This window comes from Macaca nemestrina, chromosome 8 (assembly GCF_043159975.1).
Source record: "Macaca nemestrina isolate mMacNem1 chromosome 8, mMacNem.hap1, whole genome shotgun sequence".
Classification (NCBI taxonomy): domain Eukaryota; kingdom Metazoa; phylum Chordata; class Mammalia; order Primates; family Cercopithecidae; genus Macaca; species Macaca nemestrina.
In genome coordinates this window covers 98,411,535-98,430,884 of record NC_092132.1, presented here as the reverse complement: position 1 = coordinate 98,430,884, position 19,350 = coordinate 98,411,535, and the positions used below count along the sequence as shown (strand labels likewise).

Below are 19,350 nucleotides of genomic sequence, written 5' to 3'. Positions count from 1 at the left end.
TTCCATAAGATGATGTATGAACTTAGAAAATCCTAGTAGTCAGTCCTAGATTATGTAAGTCAGCTCAATGCCTGAAGGGAAAGATGGCGTTGGAGGAAGTATGTGGTCACTTAGTGGCCAGGAGGAAGTGCACATCCAAGATGAACAACTGCACAGAAGATGCAGAACTCTCCTATGCCAAGACAAATTGCCAATTACTTATATTCTGCCTGACACAGAGAAAATGTATTTCCAGGATATTTATGAATGAAGAGATTCAGATAATTGTGTTTTAAATATTCACCTGGCAACACATTAAAATCATGAAGATACCTTGCCGCTTATTTAAAAATACTCAGAAACGGAATGACAGTCAAATTATTTTCTCTCTATTCTGAAGGACAAAACAAGAATGTCGGTGAATGGACATGACTTCTCTAAGCCCTTTCTGGTTGCAGTGGCTGCACTTCAGCCTTTTCAAATTTGTTTTGTTATTGTGGCAACACAAATCAAACTACCCTTTCACAGCAGCTGCTCTTACTAGCTGGCATCACTCACTAGCCATTTTGCAACAAAACATCACATAATCAGGAAAAGCTAAATCCAACTGGATGATCAATACACATGATACTGAAAAAAACAAATCAATGTTCACTTTATCAGATTTCTACTTTGTACTTACAAATGAATTTTTCAATCCCAGCAGTATAAGAGGCCATCTAATTTAATTAATAGAAACTAATGTAGCCTCTAATGAAAAAAATCAGAAAACAAGAGACTTGTTAATTATTAGTTTACTTTCAATAGAAACATAAGAAAAATAAGTAAATTTTTAAGTAGGAAGTTGTGTGAGTATTTAAGTAATAATTCAATGTTACAGTTTTATAACCATATTATACACCCTACCTTCTTTAATACACATTGAAGATTGCTCACTGACTTTCTATAGGATCAGCAGACAGACAACAAAAAATAAAATTAAATATGGATAGCACTGCTGTTATATCCCATAGAAATACATAAAATAGTCTCAGTTTTAGAAGTTCTATGGATTTCTATGTCTTGTTGTTTGCTTTTTTCTTTTCTTCCATGATAATATAAATAACCACTTCTAATGGGGTGGGATGGGATGGGGTGGTCGTTAAAATAACTTTAGATTTTAATATAAAGTTTAATTTATATATTTGTTAAACCAAAAATCTCTACTTGAAGTTTTGGTGACATCAGGAAAACAGTGGGAAACAGCTTATGTATTTCTTGATATAAAATAAATAAATAATAACATAAATTACTGAAATTTTATATTTTCAAGATTTAGTTACTTGTGATGTATTACATAGTAACAGAAAATACTATTTAGTCATAATATAATTTTTTATTTTGCTCACCAAACAATTGTAGATATGAGCTCAATCAAATAATAGTATCTGCCACAAAGGACTAACTGAAAAATTTGGCAATTATGAATATTCTTATGTAGATATTTGTAAACATGCTTTTATTTGTCTTAGGGAAATACCTAAAATTGGAATTGTGGGGTCTTAAGGTAAGTATAATTTTAGCTGTTTAATATAACTTATTTTGCAAAGTAGTTCTATTATTTTTCACTTCAACCAACAATATATGAGTGTTTCGATTGCTCTACAGTCTTGCCCATGTTCAGCGTTATTGGTTTTTTCCATTTCTTCTATATCTGCTGGAGGCTTTAATTTACATTTCCATGAATACAAGTGATATTGAGCACATTTTATGTAGATACTGTCCATTTATACTCTTTCTTTGAAATGACTGCTAAAATCTTTCATATGAGGTAATTTGTGCTTGTATTATTAGTTATAGAAATTCTTAATAAATATTGGATTTATAAAGATGTCAGCCTTTTGTTATGGATTGCTTTGTAAATATTTACTCCAAGTCTTTTACTTTAGATTTTGTTCAATAGGGTAGATTTTTAATTAACAGAAGTTGTTTATTTTAATGGACTCTATCAAATGTCCTGGTTATTTCTTTCTATACCATAAAAAGTCTTTGCCACAGGAACAAAAGCTTATTTCTCTTTTCTCTTCTGAAAGCTGTATTGTTTTAGTTTCTACATTTATTTGTATCAATGAACATTCTTTTGAGATACAGTGTCACTCTGTTGCCCAGGCTGGAGTGCAGTGGCTCAATCACAGTTCACTGCAACCTCTACTTCCCAGGCTCAAGCGATCCTCCCACATCGGCATCCCAAGCAGTTGTGACTACAGGTAAGTGCCACCATGCCCAGCTAAATTTTGTATTTTTTGTAGAGATGAGGTTTCGCTATGTTGCCCAGGCTGGTCTTGAACTCCTGGGCTCAAATGGGGATCCCAAAGTGTTAGGATTACAGATGTGAGCCACCACTCCCGGCTTATTTCAAACTAATTTTTGAGCATAGTGTAAAATGGGGTTAAGTTTTACTTTTATTTTTTTCTATATGGATATGTATTTATTTTAGCACTCTTTGTTGGAGAACATTTTTATTTCCCAGTTACCTTTGACATGATTAAATTCCAAGGACCCTCAGATCTTTAGGGATGGAATAAATGGCTGATAGCATTGCTCTCAAAAGTGTCTTGAACTTCATGGAGCTTATGTTGATAAAGTTTATATTTTTTTATTTCATCATTTTTTAATTTAATTTTTCCATGAACTTTTTGAAGTCCCCTCATATCTTGATTGTATGATGCTCTAAAAACAAAGACAAGATTGATATTTTATCGTTCTTTTTCTTCATAGCATCTGACTCAGGACTTCACAGTTTTAACAAGTGTTCATTGAATGGTGTTCCTTATTACTAGCAGCTTTAGTTTGCAAATTATGATAAGAGCTAAATGTTTCCTTCTAAGTAAAATGAAGGTGGGATGGGAATGGCAGGTTTTACCGGTTAAGGGCGCATGAAGCAAATGGAAACAAAGGGATAAACATGAACTGTGAGTTGATTAACTTACTCATTTCCATTATGTTATATTCTTATATTTATTAAATTAATATGCAACACAGTATTTTACCTATGAAATTAGCTAGTTTTACTCTCATCACTTCATCCTCTAGGTATGGTTTGAGGGTCCTTGCCAAAATTCATGTCAAAACCTTAATTCCCAGTGCAGCAATGCTGCAAAGTGGAAAGTTCAAAAGGTGGGACCTAAGGGAGATGTGTGGTGTTGGGTCATGGGGATTCCACCTTCATGGGTGGCTTAGTGCCATGGTAATTATAGTGAGTGAGTTCTCACTCTTAAAGACTAGATGAGTTCCTGTGGGAATGAATCCATTTCTAAGAGAGCAGGTTGTTATTGAGCAAGGTTGCCTCTGGTGTCTTGCTCCTTTTGCATACCTGTTTCTGTGTTCACTTGCACTTCTCCACCATGTTGCAACACAGCATGAAGCCCTTACCAGAAGCTGACCAAATGCCAGCACCATGCTCCTCGGACCTCCCCACCTCCAGAATCGTAAGCCAAATAAACCTCTTTTATTTATACTTACCCAGTCCCAGGTATTCTGTTAACAGCAACACAAAATGGAACAAGACAAACTTTATTACAGGAAATGACGTTTAAAGTTAATCCATACATTTTAAAATATTTATCATGATGATATATTTGTAGCCACCCTTGAATGCATAAACTTTCTAGGAAAACCATTTAGTCATTCATTTGTTTATTGCTTCATCATCAATTTAACATTGTAATGTCTCTGGAGATATAAAGAAGAACAAGACATGTTTCATACAAGCAAGGGACTGAGAGCAAACCAGAAAGGGAAGATAAATAAAGATCTAATTATAAAACAATGCAAACATACCCTAATGAAGACATTGAAAAGGACTAGCAGAAGGTAAAGGAAGAAAATCATAGAAATTATATCATGGGGAAAAAAAAGAATATTCTGAAGGTTAAGAGTACTGAACAGTAAAAAATAATCCTGAGAAATCAAGCACTGAATGATATAAAATATGTTAAGAGGGTTTAGCATATGAAGGTTATTTGTCATTTGCAAGGTCACTTGTGGAAGATGATTGGACTAAAAGCCCAGTTGCAATGTGGTGAGGACTTTTTAGTTGGAGGTGACACCAGGTAGCCAGGACATGCAGATAATCTGATTAAATAAGCTTATTCTTGAAAGTGAGGGGAGAGCCAGAGTAATAACTAGATGCACGGAGCTCATACTTTTTTTGGCTTCTTTGTTGATTTTTAAAATTTAAACAATGATAGGAAGGAGCCTGTGGAGAGTGTGTGAAAATACAGTAGATGTGATCAATATTATATAAATGGAATAAGTTGAGAAGGCAGGAAGAGGCAGAGACAGGAACCAGAGTCAAGAAAGAGGGATTAATCATGCAAAAAGAAACACTTCCGTTTTTTTTTTTGAGATGGAGTCTCACTCTGTCTCCCAGGCTGGAGCGCAGTGGTGCAAACTCAGCTCACTGCAATCTCCACCTCCTGGGTTCAAGTGATTCATCTGCTTCAGCCTCCCAAGTGCCTGGGACTACAGGTGCAACACCACACCCTGCTAAGTTTTTTGTAGTTTTAGTAGAGATGGGGTCTCATCATATGAGCCAAGCTGGTCTCAAACTCCTGGCCTCAAGTGATCCACCTACCTCCACTTCCCACAGTGCTGGAACTGCAGGCATGAGAGGAAACACTTCAGATGAACAATGATGGAAGGTGAAAGGGAAGCTGCACATCCAGGCAAGACTTTATATTTCATGACAGGACATCAGAAGGGGTTCCATTCTAATGCTATTTTTTTCTAAGAAGTAGGAGGCAAGGAATCACAAAATTACTTGATTTGACAAACTATCATATTATCTTCCATTTCAACATTCTCTTCTAAAAGACAGGAATACGAATGGTTGATCTGTCTCCTCCAGAGATATTAAATGTATGTGTGCATTTTTATTAATGTAGTACCTAACATGGAGGTTACATAATATCAGAGAAGATATCAGCCTGAGTATTTCCAAGTTTGAAATAACATGTCATTTCTTAGATATGTATCCAATGATTGACAATAAATTCTCTCACCTCCACCACCACCACTGTCAGCACCCCAAGCCTATCGCCACCACCACTAAACATCTTTTTAGCAGTAGTGTGTATTAGCCACTGTTTCAAGCATTTTATGTATACAGTATAATGTCTTTCAACCATCCTACCTATCCTTAAAGGTAGGTCATGTTAACATTTCTATTATAAAGTTGAGGAAACCAAAACAGAGACTTCAAATAATTTACCAAATGTCACACAGTAAGTGAAAGCCAGATCCGGGACTCTACCCAGACAATCCAACAGCGGAACCCTGATGTTAACTGCTTATGCTGTACTAATTGGCAGCTGTGTCAAATTCACTCCACATTTATACAGGTTACCTGAAACTCAAGTGGCTAAATGTCATAGAAAGAGGCATTTGGAGAAGAGCAGACCCACTGTGTCCTATCCTGATGGATGTACAGAAAGTAAGAGAGCCAGGATGAAAATTTGGTTATCAAATTTCAATGTTTTTAAACACCTAGTGCTACATAAGTGATTGTTGATGTTTATCCCATATATTGTAAACTAAAAAATAAACATTTTCTTTTAAAATCATCACACTTAAGCTTTCAGGAATACCTTGATATTATACTTATTTTATAATTTAGTAATATTTCTCTGATGTTATTAACTGTTTGCACATACATACGTTGACCAGATCCCATTTCAATCTTTATCTTTCAAGGTCAATTCATAATTTTGTGTACTACAGTAGGGAAAACTGCTTTATTAATTATAGAAGTTTCAACTGACATTTCATTTAAGCATTTCATATGGGGAACTTACAAAGCTATTAATAGTACTACTTGGGTGTCATACAGAACAAGTAATTTTTATCTTTTCAAAGTTAGTTCTACTCTGGTTTTGAGTAACAACAAAGACATACCCAACTTGACAAATCTGGAAGAATGTGAACTTCTGGATCTGGTACACTTAGATCATAGAATATTTGTTATCGTAAAGTTTGACTTGTTGTCGGAATGAGAAACAAAGTCTAATTTTGGCTCCATGAAGACATGCCGCCTTTTGGATCTGTGTACTCAGCTAGCAAACAAAAACCTGAGCCACGCATTCCTCTAGCTGAAGGGTGTATCAGTCAGGGTTCTCTAGAGGGACAGAACTAATAGGATGTATATATTCTATATAGATCCTATATAGATCACATATATATCCTATATAGATCACATATATGTATCATATGATATATTATATATATAGGATATATGATCTATATAGGATATTATATATAGGATATATATTATCCTATTATATATAGGATATATATTATTTATTATATATCCTATATGTAATAGGATATTTAATATATAATATATATATATCCTATATATCTCCTATTATATGTGTGTGTGTGTGTGTGATATATATAAAGGGGAGTTTATTAAGTATTAACTCGCATGATGACAAGCTCCTGCAATAAGTTGTCTGCAAGCTGAGGAGCAAAGAGAGCCAGTCTGAGCCCCAAACCTAAAGAACTTGGAGTTTGGTGTTCAAGGGCAAGAAGGGTCCAGTACAGGAGAAAGATGTAGGCTGGGAGTCTAGGCCAATCTAGTCTTTTTTATGTTTTTCTGCCTGCTTTATATTCTAGCCACACTAGCTGCTGATTAGATGGTGCTCACCCGGATTAAGGGTGAGTCTGCCTTTCCCAGCCCACTGACTAAAATGTTAATCATTTTTGCCACACCCTCACAGACACACCCAGGATCAATACTTCACATCCTTCAATCCAATCAAGTTGACACTCTGTATTAACCACCACAAGGGGCCTCTGCACCATCTCTTCAGATCTCAGGATCTGAGCCCCTGTAGCACAATGGAGTCAATACATCTTTCAGCCCTGATAACCTTGAAAAACTATCCATACATTTTCTACACACCATACTAATCAGAGCTGAGGGGAAAATGATGTTTCTACTTTGGCATTAGTCTGATAATTTCAAGTGGAAAAAAATGCTTTTTGAATTTTTTGCGTAGTCATTGAAAATGATGTTTTAATTTAACTAATAACCCTAAAGGCTCATTCCAGAGTTACTCTTATATAGCTTTAATTTTTCCTCCCTTCAATGAAATGATCTTGTGCTACTGTGCTAAACATCAATTGGCTGATCTGATATTTACGTCAAAGGGCTTGTTAAATAAATTTCAGTGAAAGAAATATAAACAAGGTGAAAGTGCATTTTTGCTCAAGTGCCTCCTTCTGAAAGTCAAGAGAAAAGAATATACCAATCTTGATAGTAATTATGTCCTTTGTCTCTTTATATAATATTTAATTTATTCTTACAGAAATGCCCTTGGTGAATACAAGCTCTCTCCAGTTTGTGGTCTGTATTTTAGGAAGTAATTCAGAGTTCAAAGCTTCCAACTTTGATAGATTGGTCATCACTGCAATGGTAAACATCTTTTTCTGATATTTGCTTACAAATAGAGATTTCATGGGCCAAGAAATGAAAAGCAGAAGTTTAGCACAGGTGCTTTCCCTAGTTTATGCACAACTAGTATTCCACTCCTAGTAATGTTTACTTGCCTTATGCATTATAATTTATAAAAGGCTGCCACATTCATTTCTCCTTGCTATAGAATTTGCTGTGGTTTCTGAATCATTCCAAAAGGCTCTACTTGAGAATATGTGCACTATTACTCCTGCTAAAACTCCACATCTTAGGACATTTGTCATTGCTTCCAGCTAAAATAATAGGAAGAGGAGATATGCTCACGTATAAAAATTGAGGAAATATGTTTCGCTTAACAAAGACCTCATCAGGAGCCTAGTGAAAATTCATGATACTTTTTAGTGAAAAGCTGTGTTCTAGATGGAGCTACTTTCACCTATTGAACACAGAAGTATTTTTCACCCCTTGTTGTTTTCAAAGAAAGCAGCACCACCATTTCTTGCAGTCATACAGGGAAAGCATAGCAGAGTTCTGCTCTCCTGCAATGAATCTGCCATGTAAAAACTGGGTAGGTTCATCATGTCAATCAACTTATGCCATTTCTTTGTTAAGGACACTTTAATGACTTTCCTTTGCCCATAGAGCAAACTCCAGATTTTTCCACATGGCCGATAGGCCTATAAATGACTCCACACCTGCCTGCTTGCTCTGTATCATTTTTGCCACCGCTGACATTGCCCACTTTGAGCCAGTCAGACTATTGTCACTGTTGCTGTTGCTCTAGGTCATCTCAGGGTTTTCACTTGCTTTTTCTATGACTGAGGGTGTCCTCTCACATGCTTAGACAGCTGGGTCAGTTCCATTGCTTACCTTTCAGTTCAGATGCTAGTTCCTTCACCAGTCCTCACTCCTCAGCATCACTCCCTGTGTCTAACACCGTATCTAACCATTTTGTCTATTTATGTTTTATTTTCTTGCTTCACTAGAATGTAAACTGCACAAAGGAGAAACTGTGTCTGTCCTACGCATTGCTGTGTCTTCTAAGTCCAAAACAGGGTCTGCCCCTGGAGTATATATGTACTCAGAGTGTGTTGATGAAAAAAAAATGCAAAAAAAAAAAAAAAAAAAAAAAAGCATTCTTTCTAAATGCTTTTCTTGAGGAGGAAAAGAGGAAACTGTTGAAATGATTCAAGATAACTGAAAAAAATTGAACTGTAAAGATTTATCTATCTTTTAAAACCCTTTCAGAGTTCTTTTGAGACATTATTGACATCTCTGAGTCTTTTATTTTATTTTCATTTTTATTTTTTTGAGATGGAGTCTCACTCTGTTGCCCAGGCTGGAGTGCAATGGAGTGATCTCAGCGAACTACAACCTCCACCTCCCAGGTTCAACTGATTCTCCCTGCCTCAGCCTCCCAGGTAGCTGGAATTACAGGCACCCACCACCACGCCCAGCTAATTTTTTGCATTTTCAGTAGAGACGGGGTTTTGCCATGTTGGCCAGGCTGGTCTCAAACTCCAGACCTCAGGCGATCCACCCACCTCCGCCTCCCAAAGTGCTGGGTTTACACAGTGAGCCACCACATCCGGCCATCTCTTAGTCTTTTGAAATATATTTTATGAATTGCCTTTCATGATGCATTTCTGCTGGAAAACTGATCTGCACCATGTTTGCAAGTGTTGACTGATAACCACCTGCAGTGAATGGCTGCACTGGTATTCATCCAAGGAGCAGACAGCAATGGGAACCAATTTGACCCTCAGGATTCTGTTCATGGAGAAAAAAGGTAAGTTAAAGGGCTGTTCTTGAGCTCTCTGTGCCAAGACAGACCACCAGAGGGGAAGTAGTTCCCAGGGCACTCAGTGCAGAACGTTCTCTTGCAGAGGCTCAACGTGCTGCCAGATTCTGCTGGCCAGTTGGATTTTTTCATCTTTATTTTCCATGGATATTGCCCTCTCTTGGTCTGCACCCATTGACTACCGTCTCTGCTCTTTTCAGACCATTGGTCTACACCAGTACTTACATTTACATGCAAAATCACAATTGCTTAGTTTACATAGAATTTAAAAACTTGTGGGCCTTATTTTTACTCAGAAAATGATGATTGCAATACCTGGTATAATGAATGGTCCTCATAAAGCATTAGAAAATAAATCAATGGGCCAGGTGCAGTGGCTCACACCTGTAATCCCAGCACTTTGGGTGGCCGAGGCAGGCGGATCACGAGGTCAGGAGATCGAGACAATCCCAGCTAACACGGTGAAACCCTGTCTCTACTAAAAATACAAAAAAGTAGCCAGGCATGGTGGCATGCGCCTGTAGTCCCAGCTACTCAGGAGGTTGAGGCAGGAGAATCACTTGAACCCAGGAGGCGGAGGTTGCAGTGAGCCAAGATTGCAGCACTGCACTCCAGCCTGGGTGACAGAGCAAGAGTCCATCTCAAAAATAGAATAAAATAAAATAAAATAAATCAATGATGGCCCATTTCAGTTTCATTCCTGATCAGAAAGTCTAGTTAGAGAGAATAGCTGAAGTTAGACAAAGGATTAAGGCTAGATCTAATCCTGCAGCCTATATTTTCTACCAGCCAAAGGCAGTTCATCGCACTTACAGTTTGGTCTTGGTCTCTGTGGGGCTTTACTCTGTTTATTCTCTTGCCTCAATATTGGTTTGCATCTTCTCTTCTCTTTGCCACCTGAATGCGCGCCCTACTCGGAATTTGGTGGTCACCCTGTTCTTCCTTTTCTTTGTTCTTCATCTCAGGATCTTGTTGATTTGCACAGCTTCAAATCACCTCTGGGACTCACATCTATGTCTTCTGCTCTCAATTCCAATCCTGTCTTTTATATATTTTTCTACATCTTAGCATTCATCATTTATTCTGCAAAATCATCTGCCTGTTCTATTAGGTATTTTTGTTTGTTTTTTGGTTGGTTGGTTGGTTGGTTGGTTGGTTGGTTGTTTTTGAGACAGAGTCTCACTCTGTCACCCAGGCTGGAATGCAGTGGTGTGATCTCGGCTCACTGTAACCTCCACCTCCCAGATTCAAGCAATTCTCCAGTCTCAGCCTCCCAAGTAGGTGGGAATACAGGCGTGCACCACCGCATCAGGCTAATTTGTGTGTGTGTGTGTGTGTGTGCGTGCGTGTGTGTGTATTTTTAGTAGAAATGGGGTTTCATTATGTTGGCCAGGTTGGTTTCAAACTCCTGACCTCAGGTGATCCACCTGCCTCAGCCTCCCAAAGTGCTGGGATTACAGGTGTGAGCCACCATGCCTGGCCTCTATTAGTTTTTATTATAACTTCACATACAATCAACTCATTTTTCTATGACATCAGATCTCTAAATTTCAGGGCTTATGTGTATGAAGAGACTGTCTAACAGTTCCACCTACCACACCACAGCCCTGACAATGCCTAGTTTGCAAACTTATTAATACACACATTGTTTACATCACTTAGCTGAAAAATTAGCAATGGGTTCATAACTGTCAGGACCAAATGAAAATACAATATTTCTACAAGTGAGTAAGTTTACACAAATGGTTTTACAATAAAATACTCTTTTCACTTTTAATAATTATTAACATAATTAATAAGAAATAGGTTATTTATTTCTTAAAAATAAGAAATTTTTAAGCATGATGTCAAACATTTTCAAGTTTTAGCAAACATACATTATTCCCTTTAGCAAACAAATGGATGCCAGACACACACCTTCAGCCACCTAAACAAATACTTCATTGTTTCAAAAATTAATTTACTGTTGTTCTATACTGTGCTGTCCTCAGCAACTTTCTTTCTTCAATCTCTTCTCCCTCCTTTTGTTTTCCTGTTTCCTTTCTTTCTTTCCCTTTCTTCTTTCCTTTATTAATAAATCTAAGAAGTTTGCTCAGATCTCTCTGTTTACATAACAAGCCATTTTAAATGATCAATTTCTTTAAGTGGTATTTTGACCAAGTTATCTAAACATGGCTGATTTGGGAAGTCAGGCCTTAAACATTCTAGTTTCCAAGTAATTTTTTTTAAAACTCTTTTTTTTTTTTTTTTTTTTTGCTAAAATGTATTATTTAAGAAAATGAATTCTTAAGCTCTTAAGAACACAATATAAACCTATTTTGCTACTTTCTCATTTGATCTATGAATATCAATTAGGTCAAACTATAAGCAACATTTAATAAATAATTTTTATTAAAAAACATAAATTCATGAATCTGTCATAAAAATCCTTGAATAACTGTAAAATATCACCATTTAAACAGTGCTGTATCTATGTTATTTCAACTTTATGTGACATTTCCTAGCTATTAGTTTATAGAGTATCTGTGGTTTGGAATATCTACCTTCTAAAAATTGCTTGAATATCTAAAAATAATACTCATCTTCTTTCTGGAGTAACATTAATCTGGTCAACTCTTGTAATTTAATATTAATTTAATGGATGACAAACCAACTTGGCAAAAGAGTTTCTACCAAGGTGTCAAACTCAGTCTTACTAGTCTGTCATGACACTTGAGGAGATTAAACAGAGAATCCGTCTTCTGCTGCCATGTCATCTGACAGTTTCTAATGATATATCTCACTGTTACTTCTGCATCTGTTTTTATTTGTGTGTCACTTCTATCTTTTTTAGTATCAGTTGGTTTCTAGTATTTTTGGATTTCATAGTTCAGCAAAATTTCAAAACAAAAAATTAGGATGTCAACACAAGGTTATCCAATTTGTAATTTGTAAAGCCAGAATACTAAAATTTAAATTCAGTTCCTCTCATCTAATATTACAAAGTCAATATCTACTCTCTCTCCTTACTTTCCTAATTTTACTATTGATGGGAAGACAATTGTTATTCCTAGGGAGAGAGGCTTCCTTTCACATTTGTAATTTTTTGTGTTCTTTCTCACTAGATTATTCTTGTTTATTCTTTTTCTAGCAAACAATGCCTCACATTCACTCTTCCATGAGAATTTTTTTCTGTCTTAACAGTTTGGAGACTCCCTCCCCACAGTGCCTCTCATAGCTGCAGTTAAACAGCTTTCCCAAATAAACAATCTTAACTGAAATTAACTTGTTACTGTTTAAGTGAGAAAATTTTGGTATTTCTGAAACATATAACATAGCCAAAATTAACATAAAATAGGTAACAAAGAAAACTGATAGAATGCAATTTTCCAGGAATATTTATTTTGGGGGGGATTAAAATGTCACCATCTTTATACTCAGAATATGCTGTATATTCAGAGGAATAAGAATGAAAGTTCCAGTCAGTCCAATTTTCTTTAGTCCATATTTAAAAAGACCAGTGTGCCAAGACTTGCGGGGTTGTTATATATGCAGACTAGCAAGTTCAGTTAGCCAAATATTAAGTAACTTCAAACTTTCTCCCATTGTATTGAGATCACCCATGCTAGAGAAACATTGATATTTTAATCTATTCTTCAATACTGAATAAATTAAGGGAAAGCTTAAATGATTTTTCATAATATTATTTACCAAACTAATAATATAAACTTCCATATTTACTTTGTCTCTGCCTTTATAGCCCATGAGTTGCCTTTTAACAAACCATGCTAGAATGATATAATTGAATTACTTACATCTTAGACCTATCAAAAGAGCCTCAGACATTTCATTCAGTTTGATTGATGGGAGAACATCTATCTAAGTATCTCAAAAATATTTATTGTGCACACATCTCCCCCAAACATGTTACTATATGCCAGAAACAAATAGGTAAATAAGGTAGTTACGATGGCTATATTGGTCAAGTTTATATTTTAGAGAGGGAGGTATGTAATACACAAGGAAACAATTGGAAGAAAATAAATATTTGCTGCTTGTACTGAGTTATTTTAATCAAATAGACAGATCGGCCTAATTTCTGTTGGTTGGTCAAAGACAGCCTCTTTGCAGTGAAGATTTGTGAGCTGAGAGGTGATAAAGAGAGGAAGCCAGAGAAGCTGCCTTCAGGGGAGGAGCGGGAGGTGCAGGGCTGTTGATGATAGAGAGGGGCGGGAATGACCCACAAGATGCTAAGTGCAGAGGAGTAGAAAGAGAAGGAGGCTGGGTGCAGTGGAAGGAAGGAGGGCTCGTTGAGCAGAGGCATTTAGACTAGGAGAGTTTCCACTGAAGACCTTGGCTCATGTCACTGGGTTTGAGACTCAGAAATAGCTTCCAGAGTATTTGTTATGTTAAGGCAGGAAGACAGGAAGACTGTGCCATAGGCTGAGGGCAGTAGGGTGGTCAGACCCGCAGCCACCTCTGCCTGAAGAGGAGCAGACACTGCTCCTGCCTGGGAGTGAGCAGGGCCTGCAGGGCAGGGTGCTGAGGGCTGCCTGCTCTCCACCACCCCAGGTGCAGCATGGCTTTGTCACCCATGACTCTCATTCTTGGACACTCAACCGCACTGGAGACCAACCTCCACCCAAGCATCCCCCAATCTTCACTAAATCTGGCCAATTCCACTTAGAGAAGAAGGGCTCCATCTCTTCTACAGTCTCCTAAGAGGCCCCTGAGTTCACCCAGCATCCTATGAAAATGCCCCAGCCCCACACAGAACACAACATGGTGCTCTGGAGGGTGCAGGACACTCCCAGAGCTCCCTCAGAGCTAAGCTCCCAGTCCTCAGCAGCCGGGTCCTGTCAGTGCTACTTCAGCACCAGCAGCCACCTCCACTGAAACACCTGGAGGCTCCATCTGGCTCTATCTGGTCAGCCCCACCTGGGCCCCAAGAGTAGGGGATGACGTACCCCAGAGGTTGTACCCTGGGGCCCCTCACTGGTCTAGCATAAGACCAGCGAGTGCTGGTGAGCTGCGCTGCCAATCCCTGCTCCTAGGCCTCCTGTGTTCTGGCTGGGAGGTAAGATGGGTACAAAAGAAGCTCAGAGCAAAGCAACTCCCATGCCCCCAACACTGTAGCGGAGTGTTATTAAGGTGGGAGGGTCAAACCAGTGTCTCCTGAGTGCTTTAAAGTGATGCTGTAAATGTCCCTCACATAACAAGTTGACCTCCAAGTTGGAAGGCCTTTATAGGCCTCGGTTTCCTCAAATATGAACAAATAAAGGATTCTTCACTTTTTTGCAAGTTAGAGTCTTCTAAAAGTTATACCATCTCTTCCCAGAAAAAGGAACATAAAAGCAAAATCTGGCCTCCAGGGTAAGGCAGGGGTCCTGGGTGTGTTCACTGACAACAGCAGCAGGTGTCTGTGGAAACTCCCATGTCCCAGGTGCTCTCTGTGGGTGTGGTCCTTCAATTATTGTCACAGTTCCACAAAGGAGGCACGATCACCATCACCCCACACCCCATCTGAGCAAAGGGAAGCCACTTGCTCCCCAGTGGCAGAGCTGGAGATGATACCAGGTAGCTGGCCCAGGAGTCATCTCAAGGGATTGAGAGTCCTGCCTGAGAGGCTCTCAGGCTGTGTGGGCAGCTCCCAAAAGGCCCTGCAGGGGCATTTGAAGAATTCTGCCTTGGCTCTCCCTGGGCAGCAATGTCACCAAAGCCTGCAGATTCTGTGCACCTCTGGGGCCTGCTCCAACTCTGCAGCCTAAACCATTATCCTGGAGCTCCACTCCCCATTCCAACAAGGCACCCAGCATGTGTGGGTGCAGAAGAGCAGAGATCAGATGGAGACACCTTGAAGGCCGCACCACCAACTGGACACGAGGTGCGGAAAGCAGGCTGGCAAGGGCAGGGATGGGACAGCTGCACTGGCGGCTGCCCCGTTTCCAGAATCCAGATCCATTGCTTTGTTGTGTCCATGTGAATCCAGCAGTGGGAGGAGAGGCTTCTGCACTGAGGATGTTTCTACACCTCCACAGGCTGCAGGAAACATGGGCAGAATCACTTTTCCCACAGATCTTGAGCAGCTCAACTGAGGGTCAGTGTCTGGGATGACACCTCATCCCTGTGCCTGCGACTCACCCTTTCAGCTTCAAGGTCCACCACAGAAACATACTACCTTCCCCTCTGGAGGGGCTTAATAGTGTCCCCCCAAAAGATAAGTCCTAACCACAGTGCCTGTGAATGGGACCTTACTTGAAAATGGGGTCTTTGCAGATGTCATTGCATTAGGATTGGGATGAGATTGTCCTGGGTTTAGGATGGGTCCTAAACCCAATGAGTAGTGTCCCTATAAGAAAAGAAGAAGCTGAGACAGACAGGAAGCCACATGATCACAAGGCAGAGACTGGAGTGGTCTATGAGCCATGGGAAGTCAAGGATAGTGGGCAAAGTCCCAGAGGCTGGAGGGGGCCTGAGAGATTCTTCCTCAGGGCCTCCAGAATAAACCCACCCTGCCAATACCTCGATTCCACGCTTCTGGCCTCCAGAGCTGTGAGAGAGTAAATTTCTGTTGCCTGAAGACCCCCAGCCTGTGGTACATTGACACATACATATGGTTATACTTTGCCCTGGTGTGATGGATTACTTGAAAAGAAGTGGGTTTATGTCACCTTCTGGTAGGAAAGCTCTGAGATCTAGAACTGACAATGGGACCTTTTTGTGTTTGTTGTTGTTGTTTTTGAGATGGAGTCTGTCACCCAGACTGGAGTGGAGCAGTGTGATCATACCTCATTGCAGCTTCAACCCCCTGGCTCAAGCAATTCTCCCACCCTAGCCTCCAAAGTAGCTACATGGGCACCACCATGCCCAGCTAATTTTGAAATATTTTATAGGGACAGGGTCTTGCTATGTTACTCAGGTTGATCTTGAACTCCTAGGCTCAAGTGATCCACCTGCCTTGGCTTCCCAAAGTTCTGGGATTAGAAGCATGAGACACTGTGCCCAGCCTGAAGGGGCCTTTTAATGGAAGGAATTGTCATTACACTGTATCCAAGGAGCTCCAGCCTCAAGAAAACATTGCTCAACAGGAAAGCTAACATGGGAGGGATTTTGCCAAGAACCATCACATGTTAATTTAGTTGCTTACACAAAAGGTATTCTGTTTCTTAACTTTTTATCTCATTGTTCAATGTTTTTATTTCTTTCCTTTTTTTTTTTTTTTTTTTTTTTTGAGATGGAGTCTTGCTCTGTTGCCCAGGCTGGAGTGCAGTGGTGTGATCTTGGCTCACTGCGAACTCTACCTCCCAGGTTCGAGCGATTCTTCTGCCTCAGCCTCCTGAGTAGCTGGGATTACAGCCACATCCCACTGCGCCTGGCTGATTTTTGTATTTTTAGCAGAGACGGGGTTTCACCATGTTGGCCAGGCTGGTCTCAAATTCCTGACCTCATGATCGGCCCACCTTGGCCTCCAAAGTGTTGGGATTACAGGTGTGAAGCACTGTGCCCAGAATTTTTTCTTTTTTTAAAACATGGTTTCACTCTGTTGCTGAGGCTGAAGTGCAGTGGCATGGTAAGAGCTCACTGCAGCCTTCACCTCCCAGGCTCAAGCAGTCCACTCACCTCAGCCTCAGCTGGGACTACAGATGTGCACCACCACCGTGACCACTGAATTTTTTTATTTATTTTTTTTTACTTTTTGTACAGATGAGCTTTCACCATGTTGCTCAGGTTATTCTCAAACTCCTGAGCTCAAGCAATCCACATGCCTCGGCCTCCCAAAGTGCTGGGATTACAGGCATGTGCCTCCACACCTGGCCTTTATTTCAATATTCTGTTTCAGTGTTTTACATTGATCACCTAGCTAGATCCCAGTTTGTCTTGTGCACTACTGTGCCAATGCAGAGTATATGCTAAGACAGAAAGTCCTTTGGATATTTAGGTTAAAAAACATAAAGAGTTCAAAATAGTACTAGTAATTTCATCCATACACAAAAGGACAAAGGCTGGACAGAGATATGGAGGAATAAGTACTTTATGTGGTTATTTGGGTTATCCAATTATGTGTAATTTTGCATCCTTTGCCATTTCAGTTTGTATTGCTATAATCATTTTGATAACAAATGAAAATCAAATAGCATCCCCCATCAAAAAAAAAAAAAAAAAAAAAAAACCCTTTCATCTCCCTGTAGTGAAATCCATGTCATTAAGCGAGAATGGGAAGAAATAAAGCCAGAGGAACACAGGTTCATAACAGAGACCCCCACAGCAGGCAGGACAGCACAGTGGGCAGCCAAGACCTGTGTACCCAAGGACCCTCAGGCTGCAGGCAGGAAAGTGTGGCAGGCAGCCCGGCCTGCATCTTCGGGGCCATGTTCCCAAGGCCCGATGTTTAGTGCCCAATTTTCCTAAAGGACAGAACTAAAGTTTAAGACTCCACCTTGAAATATAACAGAAGCTAATCCTCTGGAATACTCTCTGCAGAGCCTTGCTCAGGCCCATTCACCACTCAGACCTGACTCATGGACTCCTTCGCTCAATCCACTCAACAGGCGGAACACGGACTGAAGGCCAGCTGCACATCGTCCAAGGCACCAGAGAGCAGAGATCAGACACCACAGCCAGCCTCATCTCACCAGGCCCTCGCTCTGCTGGGGTAGGAATTTCAGGCAAAGATGCCACACATGTACAGGAACAGAGAGAATTTAGTATCAAGTGTGGGTACTCAGGTAACAGAGGGGAAAAAAAGGGAACCTCAAGGCCTCAAGGAGGCAGCAACTCAGGAAGCAACTCCCATGCCTTGAGCTGTGGGAACAAAAGGAAGATGTTGAAGTCATTAGAATTTAGAAACTTAGAGGAGGGCCCCCACAGAATGGAAACTGAGACCTTTGAGGGAGGCTCTGCTGGTGTCTGAGCTGGGAGGGAGACCCTGGAAAGCCTGGACTCACCAGGACAGGGCACCAGTCTGCCAGAGCAGGCAGTTTTGAGAGCTGCAGAAACTGTAAGCTGGAATCAGCTGCTGGAGGGTGGGAGGCCGTGACACTTCAGTGTAGCTACCTACAAGGGCAGAGCCAGGCCGCACCTGCAATCTCACCACGGAGCTCTCTCTAGTGTCCCCTGTGGCAGGGATGGAGAAAGGCACCAGCTGTCAAAGCAGGAACATGGTCTTCAGGTCTCAGCACTGCAAAGCTGAGCACAGAAAAGAGTGTGGAGTTTAGAGGCGACAACTTCATAACTGACTGAGGCAGAAGACAGACCATAAGCAAACAAGAGAGTAGATGCTTCCTTACACGATGAGCTGTGGGAGAAGGAAACTGCAGGCAGGGAGGAGCTGGAGTGAGGGGCTGCTGGGTGGGCTGAGATGGATGGATGCATTCAGACCTCGGGAGTGTTCCTGGCACCAGCTATGGGCAGACAGTGGAAGCAGCCTTGTGTGCTTCTGGCCAGCAAGGAGGCATAAGGCTTGCCCACCAGAGGCAAAGAGCAAAGTCAGAAGAGGACAAGCAAACCAGGTAGAGCCTACGTAAAGGGCTGGAGATCAGGAGAGGAGGGAAGACAGAAAGCATGCACAGCCTCTCAGGATGTTTTCTCAGCTGCAAAGGAGAGTAGAGAACGGGGCTAAGCTGGAGTGGACAGGAAGTCAAGGAGCTGTCTGTGCTTGTGTGCTCAAGGGCTGTCTAGTACCGGAGGCAGAGTCCTGAGGATACAGGACAGCAGGGACAGTTAACAACAAAGTCCTTGAGTGGAAAGAAGGGCTGGAATGCACTGCCCCAGAAGCAGTCGACCTTTCCCAGCCTGCATGCAGTCTTCAGATGCTTCCAGAATCCAGACCAGAGGCCCCCAAACTAGATTCTCAAACCATGGCCAACAAATGACCCTTCCTATCCTAGTGTGCAAATGGGTGACAGCACATACCCTTGGGTCAGAAAAGGCTTGACTACCCACTCCCCAGACCCCAGCAGGGATCTCTCTGCAGTTTAGAAGCATTTGAGAAGCCAAATCCCAGAGCACTGATCCCTAACATCAGCATCCCACTCTGGTGGCTTTTCTCTGTTGGGAATGTTCTCTCCATCCAACCTCAGCCTTTCTTCTGAAGTAAAGAAGAGAAAACCCATAAAAATGAAGCCTCTAGGCTGGG

At 40.6% G+C, this 19,350-nt stretch overlaps 1 long non-coding RNA gene across 3 annotated transcripts in view; it reads right to left on the bottom strand.

Annotated features, from left to right (window-relative positions):
• The window catches only part of LOC105496915 (uncharacterized), a 58,172-nt gene that overhangs the window by 23,505 nt on the left and 15,317 nt on the right, over positions 1–19,350 (bottom strand). For all 3 annotated transcript variants that reach the window (XR_011606533.1, XR_011606534.1, XR_011606535.1), the window contains exons 2-3: positions 4,595–4,746; positions 3,568–3,690 (exon numbers count right to left, since the gene is read on the bottom strand). This is a non-coding gene — a long non-coding RNA (uncharacterized lncRNA). The remainder of the gene's footprint in view (positions 1–3,567; positions 3,691–4,594; positions 4,747–19,350) is intronic.